The 12,630-nt window shown below is 39.4% G+C and overlaps 1 protein-coding gene across 3 annotated transcripts in view; it reads left to right on the forward strand.

Moving 5' to 3' along the window:
• The first annotated feature begins 214 nt into the window (after nt 1-214).
• The window catches only part of EPS8 (epidermal growth factor receptor pathway substrate 8), a 75,611-nt gene continuing 63,195 nt past the window's right edge, over nt 215-12,630 (forward strand). For 2 of the 3 annotated variants that reach the window (XM_027890972.1, XM_027890974.1), the window contains exon 1: nt 10,508-10,624. The gene's annotated coding sequence lies outside the window, so the exon portion shown is untranslated. Of the gene's footprint in view, nt 236-10,507; nt 10,625-12,630 lie in introns of those variants that run through there. The other variant, XM_027890973.1, reaches the window with a different exon arrangement.

Here is a 12,630-nt window from a genome sequence, read left to right on the forward strand (position 1 = left end):
TTGGCTGTTGCTAAGTAGTGCTTACCCTGACTCAAGGACTTTTCAGTGTCTCGTGCTCTGCCACTGAGGAGAGGCATGAGAAGCCTCTCCTTCTTATGGCCAGGACAGCTGACCCAAACTGACCAAAGGGATATTCCATACAACAGAACGTCATGCCCAGTATATAAACTGTGGGTAGTTGGCTGGGAGGTGCCAATGGCTGCGCCAGGACGGGCTAAGCATCTGTCAGCAGTTGGTGAGCAATTGCATTGTGCATCACTTATCTTTCTTGAGTTTCATTTCTCTGTCTCTCTCCTTTCCCTTACAATATTTATTTTTCTTGTTGTTGTTATTAGTAGTACGATATTGTACTTTGTTTTGTTTATTAAACTGTTCTTATCTCAATCCATGAGTCTTACTCTTTTTTTCTGGTTGTCCTCCCCATCCCACCAGGGGGCAGGGAGGGAGAGAGTGAGCAGTTCTGTGGTACTTAGTTGCTGGCTGGAGTTAAACTGTGACACTGGGGACCATGGAAGCCGTACTAAATGGGTTTTAAGGAACCATGTGTTAGCCAGCTAAGCTGTGCTTCCTTGCCCCAGAGAAATGCTCTGTTGACTTTGACCTGCAGTCCTCCCCCCACCATGTGATCCACCTTCCTCCTCCTCCTCCTTAACCTGGTTGTCTCAACACCAAGTTTCTTAAAATGCTGCTGAACTGCATTTGAGTCACAGGTTGGCAGCTGTGCTGCTCTTGCAAAGACTTTTACTTCTATTCTTGATCCTATTCAGATGTAACAGGACATAAGCAGGGGACCAAAATAAGAGAGTTTATTTTACTTGTGGTCGGGAGCTGTTTATTGATCACTTGATGAATTTCTGGTGGCTTGAAGAGTCACTGTACAGATTATTGTACATGATTCATAGATCATATCTCTGTCTAACTTAGGCTTGTTTTCATCAGGAAGTTGGCACTAAATGACCCCCAGAGATCTCTCCCAACCTAAATTATTTTGCAATTTATACGGTGATTTAAACATAGTACGGATAAGGAACAGACACTGCAGTAAAAGAACTGTTGAGCATAGCTCACAATTTGGAAACAGTAGGTGATTCATAGGCTAAAAGATAGAAGAGAGTTAAGCATGTATCTGTCTTTTGCATCTCAATATATTTGCATAGGCTGCTATTCAAAGGGTTTTGATAAACCACTATTTATTGATAGGTTATAGAAATAAAGGTCTGGTATATACTTATTGTGAATGTTGTATAAAATTCTTATTCTTAACTCTCCTTAAAAGTATCCACAAAAGGTTTACTACTAAGGCAACACAAGTATGTTTGTGGCAGGGGAATAAGCTTGTAAAAGGAGTAACTTTTAGCTTTTTTTGCCTTTGATAAGTCATAAACACACTTTTATCCATTTATGTCCATTTAAAAATAACTCAATAACAACAGGGTGTTGTCCACCAGAATAAAACTTTCTACAATAGCAGATTGTATTAGTGATACATTTATGTATATTCATTTTGCAGCTGACTTCTTATGTTACTGAATCATTGAACTTCCATTCCTCCTGTAACTAAGCATTTGTTTTGCTACTGCTGATATTCACAAAATATAAACACCAGAGCTTGTCTATAATTATATGTGCCCTCCTAATAAGTTTACACTGCAAATGGTGATTTATACTCCAATGTACATTTATTACTAGTGCATAATGGGGCATTTTTTTTCCTTGAAGTAGAAGAATCATCATATGCTTTTGGAACTTGAACAATAAATATCTTAAATGGTGCCAATACCTTCTTGGGAGTCAGATCAACACAGGAATTAATGCATGTTTTATACCTTGTGATATTCAATCTTAGTTACCTGAAGCTACCTTTATTTTCAGAAGGCAGGTACTAAAAATTGTATTCTTTTGACTTATATACTTTATAACTATATTACAAAGTTACCGCCTTCTAAATCACACGAGTCCTTTTTCTGGGTAGTCTTTGCAAGTTATTCAAGGCACCGTCATCCTTGTGAGTTTGTGAGGGTGTTGAGGGTGTTGGCCCTGGTGACGTGGGCTCTTCAGGTAAGCCGTGACATAGAGAGTCCAGACACGGCCCTGAACCATGCCCTAATTAGCACTATGTTCATCATCATTCTCAGGATTTTTTTTTTTTTTTTTGGGGGGGGGACATTGGAGTAATCTGTTCCTGTGTGGAGAGGGAGATGCTTTCAGGGCCACGATGGTTGCTGCTGTAAAGATGCAAATGAAGAGGTACTTCGCGTGACACCTAGTCCAACTACCAGTTTTGGATTCCCTTGTCTCAGGGAATTGTGGCATACAGGTCCTTCTGCACTATGGGGTGCACCCTTCAGCTGTGGGCAAGCCAAATCATGTCAATTCTTCTTTTTCTGGTACCTATCCCCACTTTTTAAGGAGATTTATTTACCCTCTGTCATTTTTACACTCGTGAAGTCTGTCCCATGGTGTTATTTAAGGGTAGGTATCTCTGCTTACTCGCCTTATAGCTCTTACTGAGTGCTGGTGGTTGCAGCATAAAAATAGAAAACAGTGACTTATGTTCATTCTTGGTAATAAATGACCTTGGGACCTGGTCTGTTAAGACTGAAACTGTAAATAATTAAGCTTTACCTCTGCAGAACCCTCACTCAACCCAGGCTGGGTTTATCTGTAATTTTATAACAGTTAACTTCTAATTCCTTTCCTGGAGACTGTGGTCATGTAACGTGGTCAAAACAAAAACTAAAAGCCGTGCACACTTTTTTAATGTACATGATGCAGTAAGGGCTGTGCACTGCCAAAAACCCAAAACCTGGTGTAACTGCAGAACAGCCATGTGTTAGTTCCAACTTGGCCTACCAATTCCAAACAGAAGCAGGCTCTCAAGCTCATTGGTTCTCTATTTGTTTTGAAAGTCTGTCAAAACTATAAGTTTTGTGCTTGACTAGCCTGATACTGGCAATTGAGATATGTTTTTACTTCCAGAGAAAAGGGGGTGTGAGGGAAGCCTGGAAGGGTGCAATATTCCAGTATTAGCTGATGAAACAGAGGATTATAAATTTCTGAAAAGATTAAATATCCTTTTTATTATTATATATTTATATTTTTTTTTCTTTAAGTTTGGACCTTAAGTGCCAGTCGTCTCTCATGGTCTAGGTTTTTTAATCAGGCGAGGCTAATTAATATTTTGGACATCTAGGTAGACTGATCTGTGAACAGCAACGCTCAAATTACAGTGTGAGCTTTAATCCTGTGAGTATATTGTGGTGAAATAAATTATTGACCAAGGCATTTGGAAGCAAGTGTTAAAGATGACAAAAGTGTCCAGCTGAATGCAGTACTGCACACACAGGTATTATGTCATGTTTTTCTTCTGAGAACTATCTAGGTGCATGTGATTGCCTTGATTTTCAGGAAATAGGAATATTTTTCAAAATCAGTATTTAAAAGAGACTAATGGAAGCTGGGCAACTGACTGCTCTGTGGTTCCTTCAACCCCTTCCCCTAAAACTCCCTGAAACAGAAAAAAAAAATAAAAAAGGAAAACTAGCTTTCTTCTGGAGAAAGAATGGTTTACATCTAATGATGGTCTTTTCTCTTACCTGTTATTCTTGCAGATTCTGTGGACTTCTTTTTCTGCTTTTGTAATTTGATTTTAAGTATTGACATGTTGATCCAAATGTTTCTTCTATTAGCAATCACTTTTCAAGTGTCTGTTTCTATGTGCAACAAGATGGGGATTAAAATTTAACAGGGATTTAAAAAACAAGAAAGCAAATGAAAACTAAAGTGGAAGCAAGGTTTTCTTCTTAACCTTATTTGTATGTTTGGGAGAGAACAACACAGCTGACTCTAACTCTGTGGGATGTGGACAATATATTATATTGTAGAGATACAGTTAGTTCTCTCTAGATAATTCAAAAATACACAAAAAAATCATTATGCTGCTTACAGTTTCCGTTGTTACTCTTGTGGCCTGAAATGTATCCCAGATTCCTCAAGTTTTGTGCAATCTTTTTTTCTTCCATAAATCTGGAGCTGTGGATGTTTCCTCCCCGCTCTGCTGCACTTTACTCTTGGGGAGGGGGGGTTTCCAAATGCCATTTCTGAGTAATGAACCATCTCATGTTCAGGCCAACAGCGTGAGTCAGAAGTGAGAGATACCTTCCGTTCCTTGCCTCTACTTGGACAGGTTTGGAAATCTCTGGAAAAGCATTTGTGGTCAATCTGGCATTAGTTTTTATACCACATTTGGCTGGTTTTCTGCATCATGTATATTATCCTCTTGGATAATATCCCCTTGGAGTACACTAAAATATGAGCAAGAGAGGAACATTAGATAAGAACAACCTAATATTAGGGAAGTGCGAATTACATGAGAACTACAGTTTACATATTTCCATTTCAGAAGCAATCCAAAAGAGGATCATCTCCTCCATTGCCAGAGCTGCCTTACTGATTTATGTACTTAAGGACAACTTACAGGGATTAAACACTTGTTTATTAAACATTCAAAGCAAGTGTCATCTGCTGTAGTTCTTTGTGTTAGACATCACTACTGGAAATAAGGATGCTGTGCAATGTATGCCCAAAATTTTGAAGGAGAGCCATTGCTGCCACTGGTTTTGTGTTCCCGGAGTACTTTGATCGTCTTGTCACTTGCCAGAGTGTCTGATCAGATGTGTTAGGGCTGTAGTGCCACTTCTGCTCATGATTAAAAGGGAATTGGATGTTTAGCTTCTCTTGAGCTTCTGGGTTGCACCAAGCCTGAGCAGGAGGGGGAAGTCACACTGTCGCTGGTGCAGGTGTGAAGGGAGGTGGTTGTATAGACTGGCAAAGTGGTGCCTGAGCTTCTAGCTGACATGAAGCCATTCAGTGCCAGGGAGGGGAAACCCCTGAGCACAAAGAGAAGTAGCCATCTGCTAAGCAATCTGCTAAAACTTGACAGGAGTGAACTACACAGGAGCCCCTTGTGCTCTCCAATCGATTGGGCAGCAGGGAAAAATGTTAGGACATCTGTCGGGATTTCCCTGTTTGTAGAATGTTGGATCCCCTCTCTTACAAAAATCTATGATTTCCTAATAAATTCCTTGCAGAAACAAACAAATATTCTGGGAGCTTTCAGGAAAAGAGCAATACATACCTTCACTGGAGAAAGAGGCAGTGAGGGAGACAGGAGCAATCTTGCAGAAACAACAAGGAGTTTTGAAACTACTGGCCACAAATGCCCTTTTTTGAATCTAAAACTGTGTGAGCTTTTCCCCTGTCCCTAGATAATGAGCTCTCAGTATTTTCTCCAAATGAGAGTATGTTTTGTCAAGTCTCAAGGCTGCCAGCTGAAAACTGGCTTGTCTTTCCTTTAGCCAGGTGTGAGAATCCAAACCAACGGCCCCTCCTAAAGTACAAGATGAACTCCTGGGTGACAGGATTGCTGTGCAAGCATGGCAGGAGGGGAAGGACAGTGTGGTTGTGCTCTCAGCAGCATGTTTCCCCTGAAGAAATCTCATGTCTCATCTGCCTTTTTTTTTCTTTTGGGTGTAAGATTTTCAAGAGGTGCTGCTCCAGCAGCAAAATCAGAAAGCTTGTTACTAGGGGGATGGTCTTGTAGCAGGAAAAGAGCTGAATCTAGTGGCCTTCTCCCTTTCTGATTTCTGTAATCCTTAACCTCTCCTAATCTGATTAGACCTGTGATCTTATTCCATATTTCTAACTTTGTTTGGAGGAAATGGATGTTTATATCTCCCATTAACATCACCTGAGAGCCTAACACTGGCTGAGATGTACATATGCCTGGAAGAGCTGAGTCACAAAGCTGAATAATGGCAAAGGAAGCAAATTTTGTGGATACAGAGTTTACCTACATTTCACCTTCAGTGATCTGGAGTGCAGCTGTGCTGTTTCTCCTTTAACAAAGGGCACAAAGGTAGTGGGCTTGGCCAGCCTGACTAGATATTAATAGTGCCTACACCTTTGGCAAGGAGTACTGACCTTGTTGTGTGTGGGCAGCAAAGGATTTGTTGACCTCTCTGTTCCCACCATGCAATGCAACATCCCAATTAATGGCTTTGCTCCCACCAGCCTTCATCTGTGCCTGATGAGGGAAAACATCCCCAGAGTGGGTGATGTGGTTGGCCCATGAAGTCACTCCTGGAGGAGGTGGCTCAGTGCAATCCAGCACCAGGCCCACACACAGGAGGTGAAGGCTAAAGAACCTCTCTGCCTTGGGAGAGGCTTTACAGACCATCAGCAGCTGTCACTTGGGTATTTACCAAAACAGCTGTGTAGGGCTGAACAGAGATCTGAGCATGATTCAGGGCAGTTTGCTGCTGAAATACCAGCTTGAGCTGTGACTGAAGGTCTGCCCTCACCCATGTCCTCACTGAGAGTGGGCAGCTGAAGCCCTGGGACCATTTTGCTGTAGGGTGGGCAATGGGCATGTGGGCTGGGGAGGCTCATCTCACTCAAGGAGTTGGCTGCATCTCTCCACTTGCTTTTGAAAACGGGACAAAACGTGACAGTTTTGTCAGTGGCAGTTCAGTGACATCAGATAGGTGCTGCTGTTGCATTGCCAGCTGACAGACAGCATCCATGTGCAGCAGCAGCAGCAGCAGTAGACGTGGTTCCTCTGATGAAAACTCCATGCTGGCCTGTGGTACCGACTGCAGTCTGTGGAGGTTTCCCATTGTATAGTGACCTCTTCTTGCAATAAAACTGGGTTAGCACATTGGTGAAGTGGCATATGGATAGCTGGTGATGGGTAAAGGAAAACTGGGAGAGAACAGAAGGTTTTAAAAGTTGTTTAGAGCCTAAGGAAGTGGCTGAGGATCATGAGGCCTCTGCTCAGCAGGATTTTTGCTAACTACCAGTTTAGTTGTAGGCAGTCTTGGAAGGGCTATGTCCTTAGTTTGTAGTGAAAATTCTTAGAATGTGACTCAAGTGTGGGTAGTCTGGGGACTATCTAAGCTGTTGATGGACAAAGGTGAGGCATCTGGCAGGCTTCCTGCTGTCCTAGTAAAACGCCTTATCCCTCTGCTAGATTTTTCTTGGGCCATAACCTCAATCCATGCAAGTTGCAACTTGCTGTTTTACATTGGATTTCAAACTGACACCTACAAAGAAGCTGGGATTTTTGTCACATTTTTGCATTCTTGTAAAGGCAGAAAGAAGGCATAGCCAATTAGAGCAGTAATTGCTTCTGCCATTTCACTTAAACCTATCTGTGAATGAATTTTCAGAAAGCTTAATGCAACAGATGGGCAGCATAAATTACCATATCCATTCACAAAAAAAACCCAAAAAACAAACCTACCTGTAATTATTTTGGTCTCTCTGTTGGGGAAGGCAATATTTACAATTGCCACTGTTAGTTTTCTCAGTTGTCATCCAACTCAATGAGACAGGAGATGAAGGACAGTCACATCCTGAGTGTGGATAGCAAGCTCAGTCTCCATCTAAAAGACTGTGTACAATGTCAGGAACTATTTTTGAGTCTACAGTCGAATTATTTTTTCTCTAATAACTTTTTTTTCCCCCAGAAAGTTTGCTGTAGGTGTGCATGAAAAAAAGGAAAAGGAGGAGAAAAACACAAGGCTGAATTAAACAATATGAGGAAAGAGAAGAGGTTATGCAGAGTTCAAGAAGCAAAGGGATATGGTTTAGAAAAACACTGAGATAATGAAAGATAATATATAGATGAAGTAACTGTAATACTGTTCCCCCTGAAACTTGCCTTGTTGCTCCTGTGGGAAAATAGAAGTTGACGTGTGCTTACTTTGGATTGCCTATCTGGAAAAACACATGAGATGATACACGAGACGACATCCTTGTAGGCCTGTTGATGTGAGTGATAAGTTATAAAAGAGAGAGGAGGTAGCAGTAAGCCAACTATTCTTGATCAGACAAGACTGAGGGAAAGGATATTTTTTTAAGCCCAGTTTAACATCGATTCAACACTTTGTTGTTACCTTTTTTTACTTCTGAAATTAGGAACCTAATGTATTTTTTGGGTATGCTGTGAATAGAAGCGGTATTACAGGAGTTTAAATTGAACAGGGATTTAGATTATTTGTTGAGAAAAACTTTTTCGGAGTAAGGCTAATGAGACCCTGGGCTTCCCAGGTTTTTAACACTTTCACCAAAGGCCCAAGGAAGAGGTTAAAAGTACTGCTTTTTGGGCACAGTTGCTGCTGCCTGAAGGATGTGAGATGACATCTTTCCTTTTCAGCCCCATTTCTGTGATTTTTTTGGAAAACTTTTCTAAAAAGTTACCATTGAGTTTTTGGGGAAGCATGTATGCACAGATAATTGCTGTGATCTGAATAACTTCTCAATAACTTTGTCCAGGGTCTTTTTTTCTCTGGGTCTGCCACAAACCTGCCTAGTTTAGGCAGCAAGCATCTTGTTTAGAGTCTTGCATTGAAAGCATAGATATCTTAAGTATTTATGTCAGTATGTTTCTTATTTCTTTATATGTTTGAAACATGAATGTATTTTATCATTTTTAAATAGAGTTGAGTTCAAAACTGTAAGTGCTTAACACTTGAAACATTGTATGAAAATATCTGACAGCTCTTTTTCATAAGACATCTTCTTTAAAAGCTTTGTTTTCATTCTTTAGTCTTATTTTTCTCTTCTAGTTGCTTCTCACAGTAACATAAAGGCAAATGAAATGGGAATGGCAAATAGAAAAAAATAAGTAGAGAAAAATATTCTGCTTTTCGTGGGATTTTAGAAGTCTGGGTGCTTGCTAGAAGTGCTGGCTCTAATCCAATGTGCTTTTATTGGCATATATGAACAAATTATCCAGGGCACAGCTATTTTTCTTACTGTAGTAAAAACAGGGACGCTGAATAGAGGCTTTGTGTAGGACAAATATTTTTCCTTTGAAATTGGGTACAAGTTTAAAGTTTATCTAGTGTGCCTTCTGGAAAAGGGAAAAATACACTTTTCAATCTCACCAAATAGAAAATGTATTTAGGCAACTCAGAGCTCTCTAAACAGAATTTAATCATTGGTGTAGTTTTATAACATCATCTCTTAGTTGCCTAACAATGTGGGAGAAAGCTCTCTTTATACAGGCCTTTGTCCCTCAAAAATTTTCTGTGGATGCCCCTTCTGTAGCATCTTTTGCAGGGCTCTGATGTTTTCTAGCCACATGGGTGTAACCAGGAGAATAAGGGCATTATGTAAGATAGTTTTGAAGATAACATTCTTCAAGGACTGTCTCCATGGGTAATCCTTATTCCAATTGAAATAACTTGCTTTTTTGTAGTATCATTGCTGTTCAGAGTTGAGCAGCCCTTGAGGTCTGACAGTTCTGTTCAGTATCATGTATTAGAAGCATCTCCAGTGGGTATCATTTGTACAAGATCCCCATAAAGTAGTGACTCAACTTGAAAGATAAAGACCTAAGTATTTAATCATTCTTGGGTCAGTAGGAGGGTAACCATATCTTTGACAAAAAGATTGTAGATGGGTTTTTCTTAAGTAACATTAAGATCACTAGAATCACCTCTAGAACAATTCTTGAAGAGCTTGGAATTGAATGGTGGAGTCAAATTTCCCCAGCCTCATCTGTCACTCCCCCAGACAGGAAAAGATCAAAAAGCATTACCTCATATGGCCTTTTAGCTCCTTCTCTTTCTCCTTTTCACCTTCCCACCCACACTTACTTCACATACACACTTATTTCTAGTAGAAGAGCCAGTTGAAGAACAGCAAATCCATGTTCTGAAAGATTTTTGAAAGTTATCTGCCTTCAAAAGAGCTCTTCTGAAGTTTCCTGAGAGCAGGGTATCTCGGGCTCCTGACCTGGACTGAGGTTTCCATTGGGAAACTCTCTGACACCAGTTTAAAGAAAATTTTACATTGAAAATGCCTCAGCAAATGTTTTCAGTTGAATGAATGAGCAAATTGCAGTAAAGTGCATGGGTTTAGCATTTCAGAATCCCTTTCTAGTGATAGTTCATTAAATTTGTCTTGGTAACCAGCAATGACAAATTCCTGGGCAAAATTTTTTTGTGATATGTGAGAATTCAGACTCCATAATTAGAGGAAATTGAAGCCAAAACCATTTTGCACTGATTACAATTTATCTTTTATGAAAGTTTCTAATTTTATCATCTTTTATCACAGGATGCTTGCTGGAAACCTAGTATGTGATTATAAAGGCCCTAAAATTTAAAGAAGTGTAAATACTTTTCCTTCTGAAAGTCAAGCCTGAAACTTGCCAAGCCTAGGCGTTCACGTCAGAGACTACCTTTGGAAATATGAATTTGTTAATTGACTTGGGGGGGGGTGAGAAAATTACATTTATGTATTTGATCAGGTGATTTAAAACAAAACATAAAAAATGTGACATATATGTTTTCGTAATGGTAATGCAGGTAGAGGAAGGGCTTGGCCCAGATTAGTGAATGAGAAAAATGTATCTGTACAGAGAAACATAAATAAGTGAAACTACAAAATCAGAGGCATGAAATGTCAAAAGCTTAAATCTATTTTATTCCCACAGATTGTGGAATCTGTTATTGTTCAGCCTATTTTCTTCATTAAACAATTGCTGAGTTACCTAAGTGCGCTGTAAATACTGTGACAGGGTGTGACTTCAGTCAGCTGTGACCTCAGTTCAGTAAGTTCTTTTACACTTGACTCACTTTGTGCTGAATAATTGTAGTCTCAATGTGGACTAATCAGTTATGCTTAGATGTTTAAGATAGTGCCTTTTGTTTACTCACTGAATTGCAATATATTCTTTTCGGGTTATGTGCACGTTAATGCAAACAAAAATTGATGCCCAAGATTTTTTTCATGATGCAGACAAGCATCTCCAGCTGATTCTTGGATGCAGGTGAGTTACTGTGTGTCTCAAAGTGCTGAGAACTGCGTAGACCGTGGTCAAGGTCATGCATCCTGCTGCAGTCATGTACCTGTTTTTAACCTCAGGTGAGGGAAAGTTGTCCTTGAAGTTTATTGTTTTGAATTCAAGGTTCAGAAGGAAGAATCATCAGGGAAATTCTGTATGATATTAGAGTAACTGGCTATTTGACTAGGGTGCAAGCAAACATGTCACACAGGTCTTCTCATACCTCTATGTTACTCCACTATGCTGTGGACTAAGAAATGATTTTGGATTACTTGATTGGTGTCAAGGGGGTATTTCAAGTAGAAGGAAGAAAAAGAAAAAGGAACATTCTCTTGAAAAACTTTTTTTTCCGGTGCATATTTTTCGATGGCAGTGAAATAATGGTATTTTTTGACAATATTAAATTGAGCATCTCCGTTCACTTGGCACTACTGATTGGCATTCTGAGTTCTTTCTTTTAAAAGGGTTTGTAAAAGTCAGTGTCTGCTGGTGCTAGGTCTTAAAATAGCTTACAGTGCAACTTATTCTCCAGTTTTATTTAAAGCATAATTTGTTTTCTTCTGCCTTTTACTCTCTTCTGCCTTATTTTCAGAGCCTTTATGGTATTATTGTTATATCACTATGTGGACACTGTGTATCTAGGCCCCTTCTGACCATGTCTTGTACTGTTATTGAAGAATAGAAGAGATAGTAATCTGGATGGCAACCTAGATACCAACTCTCAGGAGCAGCATTTTCCCCGCATAGATTAAAGACAAACTAATTTTTGTAGGTCCCAGAGTTCGAAAGAAATAAGATCCCTGTAGCACAGGGTTAGTTTTAAAGAAAACATACAGTTTTCTGTTGTATATATCTATAAACCAGCTTCAGAGTCAAACCTCTGTGCTGAATTAGGGCATGGGTTTGACTCACAGGTATTGGCATTGTCGCTGCTTTTCACTACAGCTTCGTAACTATATGGCTTTGAGGACAAATTCTACTTCTTACGTGTTTTATGTGTGTATGACAAGTGAAAAGCTGGTCCCTTTTAGGAGACATGCTGACTAGATTTAGAATTAATTCAAATACTCTCCAGGAATCATGCATTAATTTAATATTTTCATATATACATGATGTTGCAATTACATTGAAAATATTAGGGTAATATTTTAAATTACTTCTGAAAATATAAAAACTCTAATAACTTTGCGTGCGTTAAAAAGTTGTTTGATCACCAAGACTTGTGATGGTGGTGTTTGTTTTAAGTCATGTTACCTGAAGTCTTGAGCTTTTGCCTTGTGAAGCCTTGTTTGCTGCCTTACTTGCACGTTATTTGATTTAGTCCTTCCCTAGGGAAGTTTGAAGAGTTAGTTAGCACTATTAGAGTATGTGCTCATTTGTTAAGTTTTAAAAGAAAAGCTTTAGGTTTTCTACTGAACTCTGCTGTGAGCTTATCTTTCAGTTCAGCATTGCTAATTTGCTGTGGTCTGATCAATAACATTTCAATCTTAAGTATTTGTCCACCTTCATTAAAGAGACCTTTTTCTGTTTTCACTGAACTGCACGGAAACTGCCTTGTTAATTTTATCTTTTTTTTTGCACCATATACAAAATTTGAATCTTACAGCAAGATAAAGAGTATGAACCCTTCTGATAGTATATTTTGGGTCTTTTCAGATATATCTGAATTTGCATTCAGAGCACTTTATTGGTGAAAGAGATGAAGGTTAAATTAGTGATGCTGTATCATCAAAGAATACCATCAATGGGTGGCCCACAGTGGTAAACAGCTT

Source organism: Empidonax traillii, unplaced genomic scaffold (assembly GCF_003031625.1).
Source record: "Empidonax traillii isolate 1590-97213 ecotype Southwest subspecies unplaced genomic scaffold, ASM303162v1 scaffold305:size1471525, whole genome shotgun sequence".
Lineage (NCBI taxonomy): Eukaryota > Metazoa > Chordata > Aves > Passeriformes > Tyrannidae > Empidonax > Empidonax traillii.